The 26,909-nt window shown below is 38.6% G+C and overlaps 1 protein-coding gene across 11 annotated transcripts in view; it reads right to left on the reverse strand.

Moving 5' to 3' along the window:
* The window catches only part of IRAG1 (inositol 1,4,5-triphosphate receptor associated 1), a 60,612-nt gene extending 34,237 nt beyond the window's left edge, over positions 1 to 26,375 (reverse strand). The window contains exons 1-3 of one of the 11 annotated variants that reach the window (XM_063397688.1): positions 26,026 to 26,375; positions 15,837 to 15,957; positions 688 to 751 (exon numbers count right to left, since the gene is read on the reverse strand). The gene's annotated coding sequence lies outside the window, so the exon portion shown is untranslated. Of the gene's footprint in view, positions 1 to 687; positions 752 to 15,709; positions 15,751 to 15,836; positions 15,958 to 26,025 lie in introns of all 11 variants that reach the window. The other 10 variants (XM_063397678.1, XM_063397684.1, XM_063397677.1 and 7 more) reach the window with 10 other exon arrangements.
* Positions 26,376 to 26,909: the final 534 nt, after the last annotated feature.

The following is a 26,909-nucleotide window of genomic DNA, read 5'->3' on the forward strand; positions in this document are numbered from 1 at the left end:
TTAGAGGAGCCACCTGCATCTCAAAAATGTAGATAGAAAACAAAGAAATGTCCTTGGGAAATTTACATCACTGGGAGGTCCATTATTTCTTTTTCAGCAGAGCTTTAGGGCAGAGTGCAGCCTTGGGGCTTACAGAATTCACACCTCTATTTACAAATCCAGCTGACAGCCTTACTGAGCCCTGAGCTAGAGTGTAGAGAGCATGACCAGCCTGCTTCTAAGCCTGGCTCACCTGCCAGCTCAAGAGCCTTTGGAACCATGCTGGCATGAGCTTTGCCAGCTTTGCCTCCTTTCCACAAGCACTAACAGGTTTCAGTCAAAGAAGGAAATATGTTAATGATATGTGCAATGCAGTGAGGCACCAACTGAAACACCTGTAATTATTGGCCCTGAAGACACTGAAAAGAGATTAAAAACACATCTGCACTTTAAAAACAGTCAAGGTGCATGAGCACATATTAGCATCCTAGCCACTATGATAATTTAAAGATCCTGTCATTTCTATCTCTTTCTTTTCTTCATTCATCGATCTCTGTCTGGCCTGCCTCCATCTTATCAAAGAATGTAATTACATTATTGTAGTGTTTTATCCAAGTAAATGATCTCCCCCAAAACTCCATTCTTTCACAAATGGCAGGAGCTTCAAAATTATCTTTTAAAATTAAATACTTGTAGAGATTAACTCACATGTCACAGGCAGAGTGGATGTGGGTGAAGATCTACAATCTCAGTAAGCACAAGCCTTGTGCACCTACAAAATGAGTTAAAAAACAAACAAATTACCTATCTAATTCACCAAATTCTGCTCATTCTCACACTAAGAGGAGGCAACCTAAAGAAGAAAAGTAAGAGAAAGAAAAGAGAGGATGGAGTGCTTTTTAACATTTTGGTCTGTTATTATAAACTTACTGCTTAAAATAGTTAGGAAAAAAAAGATCCCCTGAGCTCAAATTTGTAGTCAGATAGAGATCAGTGAATGCAGAGAACTTTCTTCTACCACTGTGTAGGCTTAGAGTACAATCTCCAGGAAATGGAGAGCTGGGAGCTCTATTCCATAAAAGGGAAAAGTATTTAGAGGCCCTTGGCTTTCAGTGTGTTCTCTCTGCAACTCATTTTACCATAGCAGAGAAAGTTCAGTATGATCAGTTCACTTCCCCTGGCTGAGTCTGTGTCAGTGAAGGCTCAGACCAAGGTGCTTTACTCCATCTCCCCTTGTGGCTGGGCACCTGACCCCAAATGCTCTGCCACATCTCAACAAGGGACACAAAAAAGAGCAGCAATAAACAGTTAAAAAAGCATTTTAGTAATATTTCTTGACCTCATGCTGCCTGTGGTCAAGTCTCCTTTGTCAACAACAGGAGTTGCTCGCTCATGGATGCAGCTGAACTGCACAATTCTGAGTGGCTTTTTGTAACTTTTCTCTTTGTTGCTCTGTAAAGTGGTTGTAAAATGCTACCATATTAAAAAGGTACCTTTTTGCACTCCTTTTTGTATAGCTGTAAAAGATATATTGAACTCACATAACATTTTGAATTAGGTTTTTCAGCTTTGAAGTACTTAAGACCCAGTAAACTGCCTTCAAACGAAGTCTAAGCAAAACAGGGTTTATTTCTTACATTTCTTATATTCTACCACTAAAGTGTTTTCAAAGACAAAGCATGATTATAGCTCAAGATATTTGTTGGCATACATTAACTATCGCCTAAAATTTTAAAAACCCAAACCCACACACAACAAACAAACCCCCTAAAAACAGATACAGAAGATCTTAATAGAAACACTTTGAAATTTTGCGTTAGGACTCCAAGACCTTTGTATAATAGGAACATTCACTGGGAAAATGAAAAAAAAGATCCCCCAACTGAAGCTGACTCATGTTCATTCTTGCCCTTTATGACAAAAGGTCCTACGTGGAAACTGGAAGACATTTTCTTTATTGTCTGCAAGACAGGAAAAAAATTGACTAGTAGTTTCCTACTGCATCTCATTTTTATGACAAAAGAGTGGTTTTTCATGTTAAATACTCAAGTTTGCAAGATATTAAGATGCTGCTTCAGCCAGTTTACCAAACCACAGTCTCACAGCCCCAGGATCAATAGAAGGTTATTGTGATAACCTGAATGATCTGAGCTCCATCCACACTAACATCCATGCAACTGCACGAGGTAAAACCTGCAAGACAAAGTGGTGCTTCTGTTTTTAGGATACAGAACAGCTCCACTGGGGCATGCAAAGTGTATATGCAACCACTGTGTGAATTCAAAGGATCTGTTGTCATTCTGAGATGGATTTCTGAGTATTGAGATTCCTGAGTGACTTAAAGAATACTTCTTGACAATCAGAACACTTACAGGTTGCAACCTCAGGGACAAGACATAGATGTGAATAATTCTGTCACAAAAACATTTTAAAGGAAGAAACTAGCAAAAGATGATGGAAAAGAGAATTTCTAAAAAACTTCCCTCAAACTCAGTGGTTATAGACTAGCTTGGAGCTACAAGTTACATATGCTGCTCTGTAAATCAAGTCGTACATGACAGGAAACAATCTCCTTTTCTGCTTCCTGTTTTCCTCATAGCTCAGGAACACATAAAACTGGATGGTTTTCAATTATGTGCTTGAATGAGAGAAAGGAAAAGTTAGAATGAGAGAAAGGAAAAGTTAGATCAGGCAGAAAGTAAAATGTTTTGATGCATGTCCAGCCTGCCATGCATCCTGGGAGAACATCTCCAGTAAGGGGTAGTTACAACACTGTTGAGACTGAAAATGAAAAGGTTTGGGGGTGAAAGGTGATGCTGTTCCATTATCACCAAGACCAACCCCTACAACAAGGCATTTGCTTTGGTTATGTACCAAAAATTCACATCAGAGTTTAAAGAAATCTGAAAACTAACTCCAAAAAGGTTTAGTGGAAAATGTATTCTGGGAGTTCTGTACTCAACTCCTAGAGGATCCTGCCTGGTCCCAGCTTTAGCTTTTCCTTGATACATTAAGAGAAAAGATTTCACTCACAGGCAATCGATTTAACATAGCTGAATGGAAATTTAAGACTTACTAAAAGATCATAACTGTGTCTGAAAATAGCACTTTTCTTTCTGTAAAATGTCAGCTTCACTTGTTTTAGCAATGTTTTTACAGTATCTGTTCTGTTAGCAGTGTTTAGATTTACTTCTCTTGCAGCAAAGCATCTGGAGGAATGGCTTACAATGACTTTTTTTGGCTTGCAAGAATTCTAGGCTCAGGTTTGTGCTGCAGACAATCAGCAAACAGATGAAGAATGTACATATTTTAGAAACACTGAGGAGCAGTATTTCACTACCTTTTTAGACTCATAGACCCAGATTTTAAAAAAAGGTATTTATTTTAGACAGCCTGAAAACTTCCCAATTCCACTTTTTTAGGAGTTGCATGAATCAAACTCATATAAATTACTCTGGTTTGGATGCAAATTTTTTTATTTTCAGGCTTTTTTTATCTAGCCCTAAAAAGAATGTAAGGAAATGAGGTTATAAGCAGCACAACTGCCCTGTGAAAATAAGTGGTTTTAAGAATTACATACAAGTTCAGAAAAAAAATGTTTTGGTTGACTTCCAGTTTTTATTCATTCTGGGGCTTTTCTTTGAACAAATATTCCTGAGACAGAGCCCCAAAATGGTAATTTTATCTGGTTAAGTCTGTACCTAAGATATTGGACTCAGCTCTCTTATGAGAAGAATGTCACACTGACCTTTTTTTTTTTTTTATTCCATCAGTGGGCTTTCAGTTGGAAAAGGAAGAAGACAACAAGAAGCACTGCTCAGCCAGGTAGACTCTAGGAAACCAGTTGGGATGAACTTTGGAGTACTTTGAAATATAATTTAAAATATACATATAGTGAAAAAGATGATACATGTGATATTAAGGAAAAAGAAATCCTTGATTTATTCAGTATTATGCCTAAGTTAAAGAATTCAGCCAACAGCAGCAAATCTGCTGATCAGAAGACTGTCAGATCTCAAGGCATAGTTGCTGTATTTCTTAACTTGCAGATTATTTTTTATAGACTTTAAGGAAACGAAGTTTAAAGGAAGAATGTGAATAGAGAGTGGGAGGATATTTGGCATGGAGTACAAGGATTTCTAAGCATAAGGAATAGCATGTAAGAAAGTGTGAATATAAGAGTGGGAGAACAGTACACTTGGTGTCATTCAGGAGGGCAGTTCAAAATAAATCCAGAGCTAGGAACTACCTGGAAAAAAACTCTGTTACAACATAAAGGCAGTGACCTTAAAACAGCATTAAAAAACAAAAACAAAAACAAACAAAAACAAAAACAAAAACAACAACAAAAAAAAACAAAACCCCAATTTTTGAAATGATATGTGAGTAGAAAATCTTGCTCTCTTCCTCCTCCTAGACAACTTACTATTTGAAAGAAAATTTGTTTAGGAGGCAGTGTCAGTCTCATGTGGCACTGAAGGACCCCTCTGATGAATCAGGACCTGTGCACTGATCATCTCCCAACAGAAATGGAACCATCCAGAACAGCAGGAGATGATAACACCACCCAGCATGCTTCTGCCTAAATGGGTATTGTGTACTCAGTCACACAGAGTCACTTGGGTTTCTTTCTTCTACTCCTTCTCACAGATTTGGAGAAACCTGGACATGGTTCTGCTGTCTGGACTGCATGTACTATACATCACATTCTAGTTACACATTTATTTTTGTCTACGGTGCAGGCAGAGCTGGGAGCTTGAGACAACATTTTCTCAAATTGCTACTTGACTATATTCTTAGTCAATGGAAAAAGAGAACAAATACATTTGTGTGGAGAGGAGGCAGATAATTTTAGAGGGAAAAAAAAAAATCAGTGTCCCTTGGTGTCAATTCATGCTTTTTAAAGGAAAAGCTTAAGGTTTGTACATGAAGTAAAGTTTTTGAAAGCCATTCTTACATAGAAACATTCTATAAATTATTCTGCTTTGCAGGGCAGCAGGATATCAGCTTCACATACTTTGGAAAAAACTACTACCAAAGGCCTGACTTAGAAACATAAATAAGTTGGAGGCAATTAGGGCAGAACACTATTGCTTAGTGACCCAGGAGTCTTGTTGCTAGTCAAGCAAAAAATTTTCCAAATAAAGAAAATTAACTAAATTCTTTCTTTCCCAATCACAAAGGGTAATCCCAGAGGGCATACATTGAACAAACCAACAATAAATAGCTTTCTTTGGGGTCTGGAATACAATTGTGGGCTTTCAAGGAGGGAGATTATACTTGGCTTTTCATCTTGCATAGATTAACAGCAAAGCAGCAAAACAAACATTTTATTCCCATTTTGTGCTTCCTGGACACAATCAGATTGACACTTGCTTAATTTGGTGATGTATGGACACCTATTTTTGCATAGCAAAAATGAACACACACCAAAAGAGCACGAATGTGTTCCAGTTCCTTTTTATGAGAAATGCATGATGGATCCTAGTCCACTGAATCTTTTTTCAAATATTGCTGTACACCAGGACAGGACTTTACTATCCACTTATTCAAATCAACAGCCATTGGGTGGATTTTGACTGCTTACCTTTTTTTCTGCAGACCTGGTACTTCACTCATCCAGGTTGCAATGTCCCAACTCGGATCTAGGGATGCTTTATATTAGGTCACAAGAATTGTTGCTTTTGCCAGAAACAGGCCAATTTTATTCCTAGAGTACACACTAAACCTGCAGGCCCAGCTGGCTGTGAAAAAGCAAAGCTCATCAGATCACCTCTTCCTTCCTGCCAGCACATGCTACAGAAGCATGAAAAAGCTTTTTGACATTTTGCAATGCCAACTTTTAAGCTTTTTTCCTAGAAACAGACAGAACTTTGAACCCAGCAACAACACTAACATCTCTTATCAATATCTAGCTCTAAAAACAGGTATAACAACAGTAGGAGGAGCAACAACAAAACCAACAACAACAACAATAATAGATTAATAATGCAAAGGATGATTGTTCAATTTTAGTGTTCTCAAAAGAGAGGGGTGAGGGAGGAAGTCCTCAGTGTCTTATCCAGGTGTGATGTCAATGCACAATTGCAGCCAAAAGCTCTTTCTTTCTCAGAAGATCTACTAATTCACAAGATTCTGCAAACACACTTTGTAGCAGGTCTTTTGCCTGGATTGCTGAATCATCTCCAGATTTCTGTGTGCTGTGTTATTCCTTGCTACTGACTGTATGCCTCGGGGACATTGTAAATACCCTGACAAGAACCCTTCAGATGTAGTCACACAGTGTTATTTTCACACTATGAAGTTCTTACAGTAAGCATTCCCTAACTGATGAAGTTTTTAATTTAAATTTAATTTTTAGAAGGTATGATAGGAAGAGGCAGCATATTTACAGCACAATTCAACTTATGTGCTACGTAAAGGCAAACTTTCAGTAGCTTGGCTGAAGCCAGATCTTGATGGTTTATTTAGAAATCGTGTTTAAAAGAAAGACCCACAATATTCAGAGAGAGAAAGATCACCTTGTTACTGATGCATTTAGCAAAGACATTCTATGTGCATTCCACTGGCCAAGTTAGCAATGAACTGGATTGGATGACCCTCCAGTGAGGCACATGCTGATTAGCAAATTCCCCAGAGTCCCTCTTTTGCTAATTGGGCTAATTGAGGCAGTTATGAATTTCAAGGTGAAACCAGCAAAGCATATTTGATTTAACAATCTGAGCACTGCGAAGGTGTTGCATTAGACTGGATGATGATTAATTAAAACAGGGGTGAAATAAATACTCCAAAATGCAGACATCATACAGAACCAAGCTGTTAGCACAGTGACTGTTTCATCAGGTGTGCTCATGACATGGCTGTTCTTACATCTCACACAGCAAGATATTAATTTGCCTTCTTTAAAAGATGATTTTGTAACACAGCAACAGCACTGAGTTAAACTTCAGTCATGAATAACACTTGGTGAACTTTGTGAGATGAACCCTTTTGCAAGCAGCCCACGTGGTGGCTTTTCATACTTTGCTCAGATTTCCAATCTGAATCAGTGCAGGTTCCAAACTCCCAATGCAAACCAAGCCTTGAAACCCAAAGACTGAGGACAGCTGAGTTCTGACTGAACCTTTCAGCAGAGCAGTGCATCATAATCCCATTACAGCTGACTGACTGCACAGATGCAATCAAGAACCCATGGCCAAAACTATAGGGTGAATAATCTGCCCTTTTTTGTCCTTATTTGAAATACAGATGTGGTAACGTCAGGAAAATTCAACCTGAGCTCTTTATTTTAATGTTGGGAAAGGAAGAAACAAACTGCTCCATCACTTCAGAAAGAACAGATTTGCTGACTGGCAGAAAGGATGGCCTGAAAATGAAAGCAAGCAGTTGTTTGTGAGAAAAGAGAAGCAGGTCCCCATTTCCTGTCTTCTCAAAGTTCTGCACACCATCAGAATCCAAAATGAGGGACAAGGGATTATTGCTAGTACCAAAAAAAAAACCCCAAACCAACTCCAGAACTGCCTTTCCACTACATCACTCCAAGTCTCTACCCACAGAATCTCAGGACTGGGAGCACATGGCAATGCTAAACAGCAAAAAAAGGGACAATTCAACCTTTTATTTTTCAGGTGTCCTTAAAGTAAAGAAGTAAACCTTCTCTTACACCATCCACTTCAAAAGCACCTCAACCATTCTATTTGTGTTCCAGGTATTAACACTGAGGACCTGAAGGAGAATTTAACTATCTACTTCTAGTTTCCTCACCTTAAGGAAACCCTGATGTAATTCTGCATCTGGACCTGACTGAAGTCAACATTTCCCATGTGCAACACCAAAGCTAACCTTGGATGATTGAAGTGAATGAAGTACATCTTGCCTCCTACTTTTGCCCTCTTCTCAGCAAGAAGAAAATAAGGCCTGTTTTGGCTGCTTGTTAAAATTCTAGATTCAGGATCTTTACAATTTGCACTCTAATTGGGAAATTATTATTGGCTTGCATCTTCTAGAAAGCATGGTAAGAAAAATGATGTCTCATTTTCTTTTAAAAGGCAACCAGATACAACACTCTGAGAAGACATAGTTTGCTAACCTTATTTCTGCCATTTAAAATTATTGTTCTTCAAAACCTAGGACTAGGAAAGTTAATAATAAAAATCAAAGCTATCAGAACAAGAAAAAAATTTTTATGCACTGACTGGCACATACTGTACCAAAACCCCACCTTTTTCTGGGTAATTAGACAGTTCAGAAAAAAGCTTTGAGGAAAACAACAGCTCTGCTCTTCTGGAATAGAACAAGCCAAATGCAGCAAAATGTTCCTCATGTCCTTTGTCAAAATCTTTCCCTGATAAAATTATTTAGCCAACACCATTCCATTCCTGATTAAACCCAGGAGCTGATCCAAAAAATAATGTACCAGCTTTATACACAATCTCATCTCATCAACATCTAAAAAACCCCACACTCATTTGGTAGGGTTTTATCAGTGTTGTGCACAGGGAGGCCCTGGGGAAGAGATGAGCTTAAACCAGAGAACTACTCCTGCAGGGAAAGAGAATTCTGTGCTTTGGGGGCTAGATTTCACATCCTAGCTTTGACATTTTTACCTCAAAACCCCAAATGAAAATAGGGGATGTGAGAAGGGCATAAAAGGAACAGAGTTACTCTGATTGTATGAGGCTTTAAACAAACTCCAGGACATGCCACGGGTCGAGATTTGCCACAGAAGTATCAGCCCTACTGCAATTGTCTGTGTTTGTCAGGGCACTCCATGTCTGCAGTAAGAGCAGGGAGTAAAGCAGGGAAGTGCATTTCAGCCCCTCAGTTCACAACCAGCAGTGCAGCTCGGGGGCAAATCACTGAGTTTGTACAACAGCTCCTGCTCCTGCAGCTGCTGACAGTCTGAGATCTCCTGGGAGAGGAGCAAGGAGACAAAGTGAGAAAGGAGCAGCAGTCATATCTTGATACTGAGCTAAACTGGCCTGAATTCACATTTCTTAGTCCTGTTTCATTGCACTTTATAAGCTATGCTGGAACTCGGTGTTGTCATCCCTCTAAGAAATTGTGATGCTTATCTAACTCTGCTAATTTTATAACTTTATATATGATGAGTCAAAATGGCATTCTGTATTTGCCTCCTTATAAAAAATTTTATAGAGTATGTAGTCACATACATTAAGATGTATTACCTTAACTTTTTCTTTCTTTATGTCAAATCAAGTCAACAAGGTTGCATAAATAATGGAACCCATTATTTTAAGTTTAAAACAGTTGTAGAGAAACATGGAATGAAAAAGATTCAGTGATTCTAACATATTAGGAAATAAAAAGTTACAAAACCAGGTAAAGTATTTAGAAAATATCTCTTAAAAGAAGATACAGGAACTCATTGTAATTTTAACAATACCATAAACCTACATAGATAAGACTAATCTTTAAAGGAAGAAATGTTTTATTGTTTATCAAAGTTTTGGGGTTTTAGAGTGCCTCTGGACAATATTCTGGCAGATGCCAAGGAAAAAAGGCTGTGCATTACCTACCTGAGGTAATGGAAGGCAAAGAAAAAGCCTTAAAGAGACTGAGATCAAGGCACACAATGAAGGATCCTCATTCTTTCCAAACACCTCCTTCAATATTTTGATGTTGACCTTGAGCTGCTTTGTTATTCTGCCCAAACAAAACAAACTTCTGATTTGAGGACTGATTGCTTTATAATTTCATTATCACTTAAGACTTTCATCCTAGTTCCTAACTTTTAGATAATAACTGTCCTAGATAAAAAATTAATGTAATATATTATTACTAAATAGATCCAGATGCAAGAATGATAAATTAATACAGGACTGTCCAGCAGTCTAAACTTTGTTATTTCATTAAATTCATTTACAGAAATCAACAAGCATTTTAATACAGGCAACATGTATTTTTCAAGGAGAGGTTTTGACAAAATTTGCTATCAAGTATCTCAAGGAAACTGCTTCCACAGGAAAAAAGAGAAATACCTCCTGTAACTGAAGGAAGGAAATAAAGGACAGAAGTTGTTCTATGCGCTGCAGACATGACACTTCCATGGGTACTGAGGTGTTCAGCATAGTCCTGAAGAATCTGGGAAAGAGGGTCTGTACAGAGGATTAAATCTGAGGTGGGAAAATCAGAGCTCAAGACAGCCAAGGTGGCTTATGTGATACTGAGCACCTGAAAAATGAAATGTCAGGTGAAAAAGGCAAATCAATGGACACAAGAAGAAACAAATATAAAATACATTTAGTTAAATAAGAGCCCATCACTACATTTTACAAGTCAGGAAAGAGATCAGAGTAATTTTGAAAGTTCTCTGAGAACAGCATTCAGCAGCAGCCAAAAAGGCAAAAATGTTAAGAGTTAATATGAAAGAGCTGGAAACTGCACAGAATATGAGCACAAACCTTTAAAACAGTTCTAGTCACACCTCAAAAACAACCAAAAAAACCAAACAAAACAAGCATACACACCACCAAAAAGAATAACAATAAACCCCCAACAACATAAAAAAAAATGGTTGATGGAAGAAAGACTGGTCAGTAGCTGCAAATGGTTTCCATGCAAAAAAAGAAAAGAGACTTCTGGATTGAAACAGGTTAGAAAAGGATGAACATATTGAAGAGCTTAGCCTATTAATTATTGGTCTCAATTCCTCACAGTACATGTGGATAAGGATGCCAAAAGCACTTACTAGGTAATTGTTTGAGTAGAAAATAAGTTCCTTCACAACAATTTACAATTAAATAATTGAATTTGTTACCACAGGAAGCCGAAAAGCAATTGGAGCACATAAGTCAGTTCAAACAGAGATCAGATGAATTTAGAGCAGAGGTACAGTAGTAATTCCAGACCTTCAAAGGCCTGAGCTGCAGGTGGTTGAAAACAGTGAGTGTTGAAGAAGGGTTTGGCTTTTGGAGTAGCATGAACACGATCCTTATGTGGGATCAGATGAATGATTTGCAAGACCTGGATGTGCAGCCTTTATGTGCAGTGGAGAAGCAGCTTCACTTTCTGAAAGAAACTGTGAGAAAGTAAATAAAGGAAAAGTCCTTTAGTCCATCATGAGTAATTGACAAAGCTGAAGAAATGGGTGGACAGAACAACAGGCAGAAGAAAGCAATGGAAGAAAAGGACTTTTTCTTACATTTTTCTAGGTAATGCAAACAGTACATGCTGAGACCACAGCCAGGACTAAGATCAGGATGACACTGTGCTGGATTCCTAAGCAGCTTCCATGAAGAGGTCTCAGTCTGAAGAATGTCTGGCATCTCCCTGCTTTGTCACATTTTAGATTCTTCAGAGCAATCTTCAGATGTTTTTAAGAGGTTGTTTGGGTGGCAGCTCACTGAAAATGTTTTCAGTTCTTTCAGATGCATCATAGAGAAAGAATTTCACAGGAAAAATGACAGCAAACCAGCCCTTTCCAAACTTTGCAGTCTTACACAGGCACATTTGCTTGCACACACACTAAAGGACATTCCCAATTTTATGGGAACTCCCATTTGTCTTCAATGCCTTTTAATAGAAGACACAGGTGCGAATCAATGAAGAAATCTCCAGAAAATCAAGAAGCTGAGACTGGCTTGAAGGTTTACACGGCTCTCAATTACCAAGTATTATTGCTGTTCCCCATCTTTTTTCCTACTTATTATCCCTGAATCCCAGAACAGCCCAGATTGGAAGGGACCTTGAAGGATTGACCTGCCCAACCCCTTGTGGGAAAGGAGCCTGAGATTATTGAGCCTCCTCTCTAACTGAATCTTGAAAACCTCCAGCAATGGGGACACCAGCACATCCCTGGGGAGGCTGTTCCAGTGAATGATTGTTCTCACTGCAAAAATGTGTCCTTTATTTTGAGATGACACCTCTCTCTGTCACATATATTCAGCTGTACAATGCTGCCTACACCCCTGGTCCAAGCCTCACGTGTGGCTGAGTCAGAAAAAAAACAGGAGAATAATCTCAGCTCAAACCATAGCACAAACTGGGGAAATGTCTTAAGATGCTCTTGCAGTCCCACTCGTTTTCTCTTACAGAACATACAGCAGTAGGAATAAATCTATTTTTTGGTATAGAGGCTTGAAATACCTTTTCCCTTGCTCCAATATTTCTTACTAGTTCAGCCAGTATAAACATCAGGTTTTAGTAGGCAAAGAAATATAAAAAACAAAAATATAAGATTGGTCTAAGATACAGTGGATGGCCTTCCCCCCTCAGATATTAAAAACCTGAAAAAGGCCACATGACATCACAACTCTAAAAGTTATTTGACACTGTAAGTATTATTTCCTTTGTGTACTTAGTAAACCTAATCTATAACAGAAATTCCACAATAAGGTTGCTTTAACAACAAAGAGATAATATGTATTGTCCTAAGCTTTTCATTCACTACAGCTAGATTCTCCATCATAGATGCACAAGATCAAAACAAACCACATTTAATTCTTGCCCAGCAAATTTTGTAAGAAATCTACTTTCTTTTCCACAAAGCACAACCAAAGCTTCCACTCACTACAGAAGGAGACAAACTTCCAGTCAAAAGTTCCACTCTCTCCTCTGAAGAGACAAATTGTACATTTTGGTTGCCACTAAACCTGCAAGTTTTCCCTGTGCTGTTTTCCTGCGGCAGGATCATGCCTTTAACCCTGGCAGGTCATACCTTGTCCTGCTGTACAGCCTGCAGGACAGGATTAAGCAGGGAAGGCTCCCTAATACCAAATCCTGGGAGTACAGGGAAGTAAAGGAACATGACCAACAGCTCTTCCAACACCCAAAAGCCAAATTTTCACCTCTGCATGTCCCTTCTCGAAGCTCTGGAGCTCAGTTTTGCCTTAGGCATTGTGATTTGATAACCATGATTAACTTTATCTAACCTGCTTGTGTCCCTTTATCAATTCAGTTAAACTCCAGTCCTATTATAGTTGTTAGAGTTGACATAAAGAAATCCAAACCTGATAAGCTGAGGAAGCAATTGTTGTCACACAGACAATGCAGATACCTGCTGTTACTACTCAAATGGAATTGCTGCTTTCATTCCAAGACTCATCAGTTTGGATATGTCTGGATGCAGTTGCAAAATTCTGACCTACAATCTCTCTTCAAGTGTTCCTACCAAAACCAGTAACACCAAAGCTGGTGTTCTCTGGGGGGAAGGATCAAGAGAAGAAGAGCCTAGACCCGTCTCATTCTGTTCATCCTCTTCAACACTAAATCATTAACAATGCCACTTTTCTTCAACAGATTGAGAGGCATGAGAATGTGTATAAAGGGAACCTTCCATGAGGATTCACTTTAGCCTAAGGTCATTTGTCTCCTGAAGTTTTCTGTTAGGTTGGTTTGGGTTTTTTGTTTGTTTTTTGAATCAATTTAAGTTCCTGTCCTAGAATGAGGAATTTAATTTAGGCTCTCTGAATTGCATTCTGCAGCAATCTTTCACTTCTCAGATGAAGTCCAGGAAGACAAACTTCTAGGTTAAAATTAACCTTTTTAATAGAATAGCCCTTCCTGAAGTGATTTACTTGAGATTACCTTCCAAAAACTTAGCTGAGGGCAGTGGAAGGAATGGTAAGCTAAAGAGAGACAGCTTCTATCCTTCTCTTAATTCTTAATTATACTGGCTAAGAAATTAAATTCTTAAGAATTAAAATCTTAATTCTCTTTATTAATCTTCTCTTCTATCCAAATCCTAGGCTGTAGTAATTAGGAAATCATCTTGCCAATATTTTTCCTCACAGATCAAAAGAAGAGAGAAATAGAAAGCTACAACTCAGAACTAGAGTTGCTACGTTTTCTACAAATATTTAATGTATATTCCACTCATCTTTTTTCACATCTTCCCTTCATTTCTCTTTATACCCAATAACTGACTGCAAACAAGTAACAATTGCCAAGCTAGCTTAACAAACAATTTATATGTCTATACCTATGAAAAAAAAAATTAATACTAATGATACTATTTGATCTCTGCAAGTAAGATGTTGAATTGTGTTGAACATGTTTCTAAGCCATGTAAATATTTTTTCCCAACAAAAACTTTTTTGTTGTTGTTAGTGTCTCTTAGTTAGAACAATGTTTATTTGAATTTCCATGGCATTTAAAGACAACCTACAAACTCATTTTCTAAGTGTTCCCTCCAAGTGTTATGTTTTTAATCCTGTTGAAAACAAAAAAAGTATATTTTTACAGAACAAAGAGGATAAAGTTACTAACTGAACATGCCATTTAAGTGTTTTTGTTAGAGGAAATATTTAAATTTAAAGTCAGAGTCATGATTTTTTTTCTAAAATTCTCATTATCTAGTTAAATCACAAATGATTTTCTGAAGAAACAACAGAATCTAGAAGATAAAAAACAGGGCAACTACAGCACTTTCAATAACAATTTGTTTGCCAAGCTGTGTGAATGGCACCCCACTTTTCCATCATACCTCAATTCTAACTCCAAATTTAAATGTGTTAAGCATACTTTTGAACTCAGGTGAAGCAAAAAGCAAATTTGAATCACACAGCTTGTCTGAATTACTATCAGTACCTTAAGTAACATACTGCAGAGCTTCATGAATATTCCACTACAGAATTACCAATTACACTATATCAGTGCTTTTGGCATGAAAATTTTAATTTCCTTCATTTTTTGAAGCAGAGTGGAGTACTGGGATTTTATTTAGTTCACTCATTAGGTTCATAGTCTGTCTTCATTTGCATTTCTTCAAGTACACCAACCCAAAAGTCAGGCACGAGTCAGTCACACAGACAGGCAGCAGGCAATTTTTCAGTTTACTCTCCCAAAGCTGCCCAGCTGCAGCCCTCACTGTGATGGGTCAGTATTCCTGAGAAAGGTCTGAACATGGAAAACATGCTCAATATACCTTGCACTAGTACATTATTTAATCTTATTACCTGACTAGAACATTAAATTCCACCCATTTAAATCATTATTTCATTGCACAAATGCAGAAAATAATGGAACCACGTGCTTAAGAAAGTGAGGGATACAACAGTTCAGTTCTGACCTCTTCAAGGGATCTGGGTTTCCACTGTATAACAACATCTTGGGAAAAATGAATTTGGATTTTTTTGCATTTTAAGAACCTCAGAGCATTTAAAACACTGTGAATGTAATTCTTCAGCACTTTCCAATAAACACTTGCCAAAAGAGCAAAGATTTACTACTGTGAAGAAGAAATGATCACTCCCCAATGCACTTAAGTGAAACTGGCCACTGGCCTTGCTTCTTTACCTGAACTGTTGATCAGATGTTGGTACTGTGGAATAAATGCTTCAGGCTAGTTCTAAAGGATTAAATTCACTGTAGAGGAACTCCCTGTGTTATCTGAAATCAGTTGTCTCTCACTTTTCTCACATACCTGAAGCACATTGCACTTGCAGTCACCAAGAATGCACAGTTACATCCTGAGTTTTATGAACATCCATCCAGGTGAAGCATTCAGTTCAGTGGAATAATGTTTGATAGTTATGGAAAAAGAGCTTTTTGGATATTAATTAGGCAACCCAACAATGATTTTTATCTTCTAGAAACAATTTTTTAGGGTTTCATATCTTCTCATCTATGACCCCATCCGTAATTTTAACTGATCAGTTTAATTAAAATTGTTTATAAAGCAGCATTCAATTTAAAAACTAGAAAATGGGCAACGTGGTTGTTAATCAAGAAAAAAAAAAAAAAGTTAAAAATTATCAGAACAACTGACCCGTGCAACTCTCCTGTGTACAGGGCTCCTTACTCACTGCACTGGATGAAACCCAGAAAAGGGAAATTAGCCCAACTGCTTCAAATAACAGAAGTAAAGTTAAAAATGCAAACAGAACGCCCATTACCTATCAGAGGAATTTAAGGTCTGGAATTCTCATGGCCAGCATGGTGCCTTGCAGCACAGGTAAAGAAAGGAGAGTAAATATTCAGCAGGCTGATGGCTGGAATGCTGTAAGCAGGAACTTCCTGTTTTAAACATAAAGAAAGAAGTTTAATACTAGATAGAAAAGGATTTTTTTGTTTGTTCAAGCAAAATGAGCAACTCCTTCCAAAAAGATGATCAGGCAAAGCAAGAAAACAGAATGTTACCACAGGTTAATTTCTTTCAAATAATCACAGGATAACAACCCAGTGAGTAACAGAAACAAAGTTTGCAGTCAGTTTGCTTAAGAGTAAATGAGATCCCATTCTGCCATTTTTTACTGAAGTTTACTTCAACAAAAAAGGATCTCTAGAAACTTCTGAAGTGAGCTGACGAAAGACAGCAGGGGAGTTCTTTAACAGGATCACTATATATCATTTTAAGAGCATCTGTTTAGTGTTGCTGGTTTTCCCAAAGTTATTAAAAAAAAAGGAAGAAGAAAATACTCACCTATAAACCAAATATTTGCATGCTATGAATAATCTTCAGAGAAAGAGATTGCTATTTTGTTATATATTAAAAAACCAAACAAACCCCTAAACCTGTGACAGGGCACCTAAAGTAGTGAGTCCAAGTGAGCGGCATTCATGATTGAACTCCTGGAGTTCCATCAGCCTTGGAGCTTGCCTAGTGACCTTGAACACGCACAGAAGGATATAATTGGTGGAGAAACCACTTCAGATGCAAGGAAATTTTCAGGGAACAGATTCCTGAGCCCCAGCTGACTTCTTTGCATGACCAGAAAGCAGATAAGGGCTGCTGTCTCTGGGTATTACTCTCCTCTCCCTGGCTGAGCTTCAAAACATCTGTTGCATAAGGCAAGGCTAATTGGGATGGCTGCCCCTGCCTGGATAGTTGACATTTACTTGCCATGGGAAGAACCTGTCCACTAACAACATTCCCATGAACCTGACTGACATGCCTAAAGAACAGGCTGAGCTGAGTCTAGAGCCTGTTCCCAAAGACTGCAGAAACTTCAGATCCTTCCCTTTGAGGCATCGTGGCCTCGATGGAAAATCTGCAAAATAGCTGAGGGTGTGTGTTAGAAACTACCAGGGCTCTGCAGCACTTTGGAAAGCAGACAAACATATGGACTGCCACCAACTATTAGAGCTTGGTGTGAAATCACAGGAGTTATCAGCCTGCAGCTTTCACGATCTGTTTCACAGACATTTATGATTTTTTTTTCCAAAATAAAGATAGCAGTGCACAAACAGACCATTTAGTAACCTTTGTCTCCCTATATTTAAAAATGGGTTGTTTCTAAGCAGCTGAGCTATCAAAACCTGTCCTTCTGGTATTTTATTTTGATGATTTTGTGTCTTATCTCCCTCATAGCAAGCTTACATGTCTCCTAGCAGTCTGGAGAGCAAAGAGACAGCATTTGCTGTGCCTGGTTTTAAGCTTCACACATGCCAGGTTGCCAGCTGGCAGATCAAACAGAATCAGTGATAATTTCAGCTCATAGTGGAGCCTTTCCTCTCAGCAGCACTAAGCTGGGTCTCTCCTCTCCTACCACAGCACTGATTTTCACTTGCAGGAGTCTCATACTTTTGCAATCCTCTCCTGCCAAACTCAACAAGTCGGACAAGTTCAAAGGGTGCTGGGAGGGAATCAAGGGAGGGCAGAGAAGAAGGGGGAAAAAGAGTTGGCTGACAACCAGAATAACAGCATAATTCTTAGTCCAAGGAAAACAATACCAAAAATAGAATTTGGAAAGAATAAATGCACAGCTAACACTTAAAGAAGGCTAGTGGACAACATATGAAGGGAAATGTGTCTCTAAACAATTGCCATGTAAGATTTTTTCTCTAGAAAAAAGCCCATGGAGCTGATGTTGTGTGTTCAGGTCTCTCTCTTCCTCCTGCACTGCCATTGGCTGGTGATGAGTTTCAAGCTAAGCTGATGCAGGAACTGGCAGATATCAGGACATTTTGATTTCCATGGCAGATGCAAGTTCAGATGTACAGCACCCAAAACAGAGACTACATAGGACAGCTTAGAAATACAGAATAAACTGATGTGGTAACAACTGTGCTGAGGGTGCTACAGACACAGTTCTAAGGGAAATCAGGTTTCCTTGTTTCAAGTATTTGACAGCATCACGAAAAATAAAAGCTACGGTTTTTAAGTTCCACACATCTCTATTGTTTTCTCCCCTTCCCCAATCAGATTATTCCTGTGACCACATATTCTCAACAGTAAAAGTTAGAATATTGAAAATGCAGTGCAGATATGCTGGTTTTACAGACACACCATGTGCAGCCACAGAAGCACCTCTCAAGCTTGACATAAAAGGATAACCTTTGGAATTTTAATTACACAGGACTTGAATAAACAAGTATCAATAAATATTTATGGATCTAACATTTGGAGTCCCCTATTAGATCTGTAAAAAAAAAAAAAACCACCACCACCCAAACCAAGCAACAACCCATAAACCAAGCCCACAATCAGTGCTGTTGACATTCTTGTTTAAGGATAAACCCAGGTAACTGTCCAGTATTCCCTGTGGAACAGCTGAGAAGGAAAGTAAACACAGAATTCCCACAGAGGTTGAGAAAGATACATGCTTCCACACTCACTGGAACTTGTGCAGCTGTAAAGCGACAAATTGTCACATTTTTTCAACACTTAAAACCAAAATTGAAACATTACAATTAAATCCCAAAGATGCTCAAGATTCATTGTAGAAAAATACTGTACTGAGATGTCAAATACAGAAATGAGAGGGTTGCAACTATCTATGTCACATTGCACTCTTATTTTCAGAAAAACTATGATCCATGTACATGGTAGTAGTTTATCCAGTCATTTTAGAAAAACAAAAAAGCCCAAACACACTTAGAGGTAGTGTAGAATTTAAGTGCGCCTTCAAAATACAGAGTATCATAGTTGCCTCTAAGAATCACTTTATCTACATGTTTATAACACCCTTGAAAAAGAGCATTAATCAATAACTAACAACTGAAACAAAAACTAAAAATATGTATTTCTACCACTGATACATTCTTGATATCAGACCTCTCAACTGGACTTCTAAGAGGATGTTAAAGAAAATACTTGAAGCAATTGTGACTTGTGGACTACCATATGCAAATTGACCTGCACAGAGTTCTGCAGTTTGAGCCAATCTCATTTGAACCTTGAGGACTGTTCAAGCTAACTGGAATAAAGAGAACCAGTTATCTTGCCTTCAAACAAAGCTTCAGTTTCTGCAAGTCTTTCCTCTAACATTCCTCAGGAGACAAGAGAATGAGGCATAGAAACATCTGAGGAAATAATTCAATTCCATAACCAAACTTACAGCTGCCAAAATAACACGCCTTCCTCTGCTTGCTATGTTTTATGAAGGAAGTTGAATTTCCTGCTCTCTTCAAGAAGGTTCAAGGGTTTGAGCCCCACAGAGATACTAAAGATTCCATTAGCTACTACTTAATTTATTTTCTTTTGGATAGCAGGGTTCCCATAACTGCCTCAGGAACTAGGACATTTTACTGTGACCACTGGGATGTTACAGGGAGAACAATCCACACAGGCTGATGCAGTCTGTAAGCCGATTTTCACACTTGCTATCATGGGACTGAAGGAATTCAGAGAAAGGTCAACATTTTCAGCAGCTTGTCTTGCAAAGAAATGGGAACTTGGTCCAAATATTCAACATCTAAGTCATGAAGAAGCAACTGAATTCAGGAGGGACCCAAGTGTCCCTTTTGACCCAGCCAGTTTGGGGTTCACACAGTTGGGACACATTTTGCTCACAGGTGACACCACAGGGCACCTGGAGCTATGGGACAACTCTGCTTTCCAATGCCACCTCTGCCACTTCCTCAGTCCCACCATCTCCCTGGCCAGGAAAGGGCTGGTAATGCACTGTGGCAATTCGTACATCATTTTTGATATTTTTATTGCTATAGCAACTGAGTGTAGGCATTTAAACATAGCAACAGGCTTTTTATAGCACTTTCTTGGATGTCAAAATGGCACGTTGTTTTATTTTCCAAGCAGATGCTCAGAAGATAAGTACACAGGATGATTGTACAGTACCCACCTTCAAAAGGAAGAAAAAACCTCCTAGCCTCAACTTCTGAATCATGTAAGCTGACAGATGAGTGTAAGATACATTGTGAGTTGCAAGGTTTTTGTCTTGAGTTTAAGAGACTTTGTTCTGAGAAAACATTACTACTACCTAAGAATTAAATTAGGTGAAAAACGAGGTGGATCTGTGCCCATTTTGTAAAAAGCTGTACAAGAAATTCACCAAGTCCAGCTCTGAAGGGAAATATGTCCATCAGCTCTGATCTTTGCCTGTTAAGCAAGAGAAAAAGGGAAATCATCTTCATTTTCAGTGGAGCCAGATTCTCAGGAGCGATCCAAGTCCACTGAGACAGACCCATGGGTTGTGCACATGGGCAAAGCTCCACACAATCCAAACAGGAACAGCCATTTACAAAAGGAGAGTTTGACTTGCTAGATGGTTTAAAGAAATACAACTCATCATTTTCATAATAACAATCACAGAATAGTTGGGGCTGGGAGGGATCTCTGGAGATCATCCAGTCCAACCTCCCTGCCAAAGCAGAGTCACACAGGAATGCATTCAGGTGGGGTTTGAATGCATCAGAGACACTCTACCCTCCCCTTGGACAGCCTGTCCCAGTGCTCTGACACCCTCAGTGTAAAGAAGTTGTTTCTCAAGCTGAGATGGAACTTCCTGTGGTTTAGTTTATGGCCATTGCTCCTCATCCTGTGACCGGGCACCACTGGAAAGTGTCTGGCACCATCCTCTCAGCCCACCATTGAGACATTTATAAGCATTAATGAGATCCCCTCTCAGCCTCCTCTCAACTAAGCAGGCCCAGCCTCTCCTCAGCCCCTTGCGGCCTCTGATGGACCCTCTGCAGTAGCTCCTTGTGTCTCTTGTCCTGAGGAGCCCAGAACTGCACACAGCACTCCAGATGTGTTTGAACAGAGGGGCAGGACCATCCCTCTTGACCTGCTGGCCACACTCCTCCTGAGGTAGCCCAGGTTGCTTTTCTTGTCTGCAGTATTTGTCTTCTGGATCCTTTGATTTCAGCATCATTTCTAAAGTGATCAGTAAAAATCATCACTTGGAATTATTGAATGTAATTTCTGAGCACATTACTAGATAGGGTAATACCAAACAGCAAGGACAGATTTCCTTGGGGATCTTCAGGTATTATTCATCTTCTGTTACAATTATACATCAATTTTGTACAGAGTGAGATGGTTCATGTCTGCCATTTCACTAAGAAATACACTTAAATCTGTTAAACAGAAAATGTCAAAGCCTTGCAGAAAAAAATGAATCCAACAGGAAATATCAAGAGGTTCTAACAAGGGTACAAGGTTGTTAATAATCCAGTGACTCTGTTCCATTAGCACATAAGATGATTTTTGGAAGGGACATTTTAATGCTGTGTTTTATGCAGAAGAGATTTGCAACAGATCCCAAAATCTCAACATGAAGATAAAAAACTGAGTTTTACATGCTGAAGTTTTGGAATATATCCCACCATTCATTCTCCCCGTCCCTTACAGATACTTTTAGTTAATGCACTGAGAAGTTTTTAAGCCTTCCTAATCTTGCTTCAGGTTCCTAAGACACTTGAAAATTCTGGTAAATCTGCTTGGGTTTCAGCAGTCTGCACCACTGACTATTGCACTTACTAAAACCAGCTTTTAGGGCAATGCTGATAATTTTATCTACCAAAGAATAGGAATAAGTTCTTAACTGCAACAGCCCTCAGGGAAGTCCAGATGGACACTACTACGCTGCCTAAGGGAACAAAGCACACTATGCAGGTTTGCTTCCAAGACTTTTCCAGTGTGAGCTGATGTGCAATGAGAACATCAGAGGGACTTAGCACCTCCTTCTAGGACAAACTCCACCCTCCACTGCAACTGAGCCCCGGCCATGTAATTCTATTTTCATGAGCCCAGAGGTCAGTGTCTTTCATTTGCTATTTATAAAGCAAAATATGGGAAATTCAGCAGCTGAAACTGGGAAGCAATTTTCATACATGGACAATTTATTTCCCTTCCTCTCCACAAGCTCTCTTTCAACTTATGGCTAGATGCTTTATTTTTAATTTTTTTGTTCAGCAGTTACAGCACAGTTCAGCACAAGTTTGGACGTTTCAACAGGAAAAATTAATTGATATATGAGACCTTACTATATTCTACTGCCTTCTAAAAGAGACTGGATAAACTGGGAGAACATTGAAAAATGAAACAGAGGATTTTTCTTGTTCAAAATTTCAGAAAAAGCTATCATTTTCCAGATTTCGTAATTTGTTAGTATAAATTAAGTCCAAAATACAATGAGTGAAAATAGATCTGCTTCTCCTACTCAGATTGTCCTAACTGAGAGAGTCTTTACCTTTGTGGTATTCACTAAGTGCCTCCTCTGGCAACACTGAAGTCAATGGAAACTTTGCTGACGATTTCAAAAGCCAAGGCTCAGAGCCAAATTCCCCATGTATAACTGCAGCCTTACAAAACATTCTGTAGAATTACATAAAGAGCAATAATTCTACTCAGAAGGCAAATCTCTCCCCCAAAGCAATTATTGTACTTGACCCAGCAGCCCAGGATTTCTATCACACATTCATTTTCAGGATTGCAGTGGGTAAGAAAACAGTGTGCAGCTCCTCCAGAAGAAGCTTTCCCCAGCACCACTGTTTGTTAGATCAGCTCTTCAACCCCTTTGCTCCTTGCAGAAATCCCAGTAACTAAACCCATGGGCTGTATTTTATAGCCATGAGACTGCAGCTCTCTTTGGACAATTACCAGCCATATTTACACATAAATTAGGGGACAGCAGTGACTCTAAAGTACAATGTGCAATCACAACATGCTGCAGTTGGGGAAAAGACTTGCAGGTTTCCATAGTCACTTGCCATACGTTAACTGGCAGGTTTGCATGCTTCCCTCCTTGCCCCTCTCATCCTCCCCTCTCCCAGAAATCCCTGTTAGCATAAGGAAAGATCATATTCTACAGGCTTTACCTCTCCAAACCCAGATCTCCACAGATGTGCACAATACCACAGTCCCTAATTACCTAAGGCCCTAAAGATTTTGTGGTTTGCATATTTTAAGGATAGGTGAAAGTGCTAGCACATGGCAAGGCATTCTTAATTTTAGCTATGAAATGGAGGTGAGCATATTGTCTTTGTTGTTGGTTTTGTTGTTTCCATCTTTTAGATATTTATTAAATTTGGCAATTCTTAAGTAAAATTTAATTCTCAATTTGTTTTTTGAGATAGTAAAATTAACAACAGACACACTGAAATTAACCTAAAGGAAGAGAAATATAAAGCAAAAAACCCATTACATCTACCTTCTAAACCCAGGGATGCTATTAGAGCTGAAGCTCACCATCAAAACCTGTCCACTTGCTTTAAAGAACAAATCCCTCTCCTTTTCAGAATCCTTAAGACCTACTTTCCAGGGAGGGAAAGTGAGTTATTATTTCAAAGCAGTACCATACACACAATCTGAGCTCTCCACAACAGCTCCACACATGTCCATGAGCAGTAATTTATGTCTTGAGTCACTAGTTTAGATCCTTACAGAGATCCATCACCCACTCAGATTTCCTTTCTGTCAGTGATACTGAGATCCAAAACATCTCTTTGACCCGTTTTTCACAGGAAGCACAGACAGAGCACATCACAAGGAAATTCTTCTGCTTAGTTTACAGGAAGGCTGCAAGTTAGGACAGCAAGAAGATGTATCTGTGCCCACAAATCCCCCAGAGCTTTAAACAGCCCACAAACCTTCAAACAGCAAGGATTTTCCTTTCCCTTCCATTCACAAGTCACTTTATCCTTTTTCCTGGACTTACACACTTGTCTAAGGACAGCAAATAGATGAGGAAGGAGAACTCCATGTGAGGAACAAACATATGAGCCATGAAAGGAGAAGCTTTCACATCTGTCTCTCCCAAGTCCAACTCCCTATACCTCACTTGCTGTACCCTGTCTAATAATTTGGCACCAAATTATCCTTAAAAGCTGTCAGGAAGCAGAGTGACTGAAAGGAGGATGGAAGAGGCTGGGGCTAAACAAAGGAGTCATGAATCTGGCTGCTAGATAATTCCTAATTTCCAATGTTTTGGTGCCAGGTAAATAAGATTATAGTTATTAAAGCAGACCCTGACATACAAAAGACAGGAGGCAGGGAGGCACACAGGTTTCATGCTCACAATTTAGAACTTAATCCAGAAGAACGTGAAACAGATGGATTTCTAAAAGTTAAATACAATGAAAATCCTAGGTACTTATCAGTGCTTATGTTAATACAATATTCACCATGCACAAATAAGCAACTCATATTTTTGTATTAAATTACACTTTTGTCATCATAATACCTTTACTGAAGAAAATTTACACATAGGTACTTTATTACATATTCTAAGTTACAAAATAAAGAAGAATTCTGTGAAATAAAACAATAGCTGTTGAACTGCCATATCATATATTAGAAATAGATACTTGGTTCAGACTTGGAGGAGTTAGACACAGATTAGTTATCCCAACGTTTACACATAGTTAAAAATAAGTTATGGAAACTTAAAACACCTCCTAGAATATCATCTAAAATTATACATCCTTGCACAAGTTGAAGGGTTGCATAAAATGTCACAAGCAAAGTAACACACGCAAGACCAACAAATCAGAACGAGGGTCTTTGGAGGCCAGAAGTAGAAGAACATTATATAAGTGAGGACCCTCAGTATTCAGCATTTAATACACTGGACTGATTCTTAATTTCCACTGTTCTAATAAACTTTGATTTCTGAGAGATTTACCAGTAGATTATTAAGCTCCAAATGTGGTATAAGTGCTGATTTGGGATATTATTGTTGCTTTAAAACGTGAAGGTCAAGTTTAGAAGTTTAACCTAAGAGTACTAAGCTGCTCACTAAAGACAGTGCAGAGAAAAATCCAAGTAAAACTATTGCAAGTTTTGCAACAAGATCTGAAATGCTTTAACAAGTAGAATTCATTTATCACAGTCTCTTGAAGCTGGCTGAAGAAAACTTTCATTGGAGTGTACACAACACCTACCATATGAAATATAAATGTAGTAACTGTCAGCACTCACAAGAACCCTGTCTACACTCAGAACTCTAAATTCACCCAAACTCTGTATGGAAGAAACCAAAAACTCTGCTCTAATCACTCTGCAGAGATGGAAATTCACTACTGATTGCAGATAATTTTTCACCAAGTGAAGCCATGCTATGAAGATGTGAAAAACCAACTCACTAACACAAGTTGTTAGTAATGTTAATAACAGAAACCTGTGTCTTCCATTTCAGCTAGCACTTCCTTGCACTGCCCTCATTTTTTCATGTTGTTTACATTCTGCTGTCTGGAGCAAAAGACCTTAACATACACATGAGTAAGACAAAAATGTGTTTTAATTTGTCAAGGAAATTAAATGCACTTCAGTGCAGGGTACCTACCAAATAGCACAGATAAAACTGAAAACCAAAATATCAGGAAAAGCAAATTATGAGATTTTTCTGTACTAAAGGAAACAGGTTTTAACACTTGAAGATATTTTTCTATGTACACCATTCCAATTAAACACAACTTTGTGGCATTAATTCACATCTAACAGGACTAAACTCATACATAGAATAAAAGAAACGGCTCTGGAAATGCCTCTTTAAAAGATAAGTTCCAGACAAGTAGGTAATCGACCAACATGAACGACTCTGACACAGTTAAAAGCATAAGGGAAAGAAATCTATACAATTAAAAAAAAATAGAAAAAGAGAAGTCTGTGATTTTTCTGTTTCTCTATAACATGGATGCTCCTAAGACTCTCTCTTGGTTAGCACAACACAGATGACAGTATCTGGGAGTCAGGTTACCTTGAATTACTGATTACATACCTTTATTAATCAAGTCTCAGTATAATTAACACAGCTTTTTCTTTTTCATCCTTGTACAGTCCCAAACAGTTTGCATGCATTGACTACACCCAGTTTTTAAGCAGCTAAAATCTGACAGAGAGGTAGAATTTGAAGAGGCAAAGAAGCAGCCCCTCGGTATCACAAGAACAAGGTACTGTACCTTTAAGGAGGAGAAGGGGTCCCGTTGTGTTTCACGGCTGAAAAAGAGCTTATTCCTGGTTATAGAGATGACTTACCTAAAACTTCAGTTATTCCTCTTTTCCCCGCGGGCCAGCCTCTCTTTCACTCTTGGGAGCTTTTACCATTTAAGGTCAATGTTACATCTGGCTCTAGTAACTAAAGCTGAAGCAATTTTTAACTCAGAGATCCAACAGGCTGCCTAACATTAGAAAGAGAGTTTAAATTTAAAGTAACTCTTCGGAAAGCTTTTCTTGCCTCAGAGAATTAAGGGCTCTCCTATTCTGGCATAAGTACCCTGGGTACAACATGATGCAGACATCCCATTAACATTCTTCAAGTTCAGTGCATATAAGCTCTACTTACTCATTTCTGATTAAAATGGGCAAGGAGGAAGAACAGATGAAACAGTTTACATCATGTTATGTTAACCCTTAGAGTTTTTTACTGACACAGATGCTACTATTTTTCATTGCTCTCTCCCTCCCTTTGTTTGGTCAGAAGGAGCCGAAATTAGAGAGCAAATAGAAGGCATGTGAACTTTTACAGAACGCTGGCTTCGGTCCAGTCATGGGCTCTGCTCTCCACTTGCAGAGAAGAAATAATTCCCAGTCAAGTCCACAGAATTTGCTTGTATCCCATGAGAGGCTGTAGCTACAAATGAGGCTTGAAGAAGGAAAAGAAACCCAAAACCTTTACCACAGAACATTCAGGTACTGACAGAGCCATCACATGCATGTGATTCAGAGCTCTCAGCTCTAAAACTGACAGATTTTACTTCAGCCCTTTACCTACTTCAGACTATTTACTCATGAGGATTACAATTACATCCACATATCCCAACTAACAGTTCTTATTAAATCTAAG

Source organism: Prinia subflava, chromosome 5, assembly GCF_021018805.1.
Source record: "Prinia subflava isolate CZ2003 ecotype Zambia chromosome 5, Cam_Psub_1.2, whole genome shotgun sequence".
Classification (NCBI taxonomy): Eukaryota; Metazoa; Chordata; class Aves; order Passeriformes; family Cisticolidae; genus Prinia; species Prinia subflava.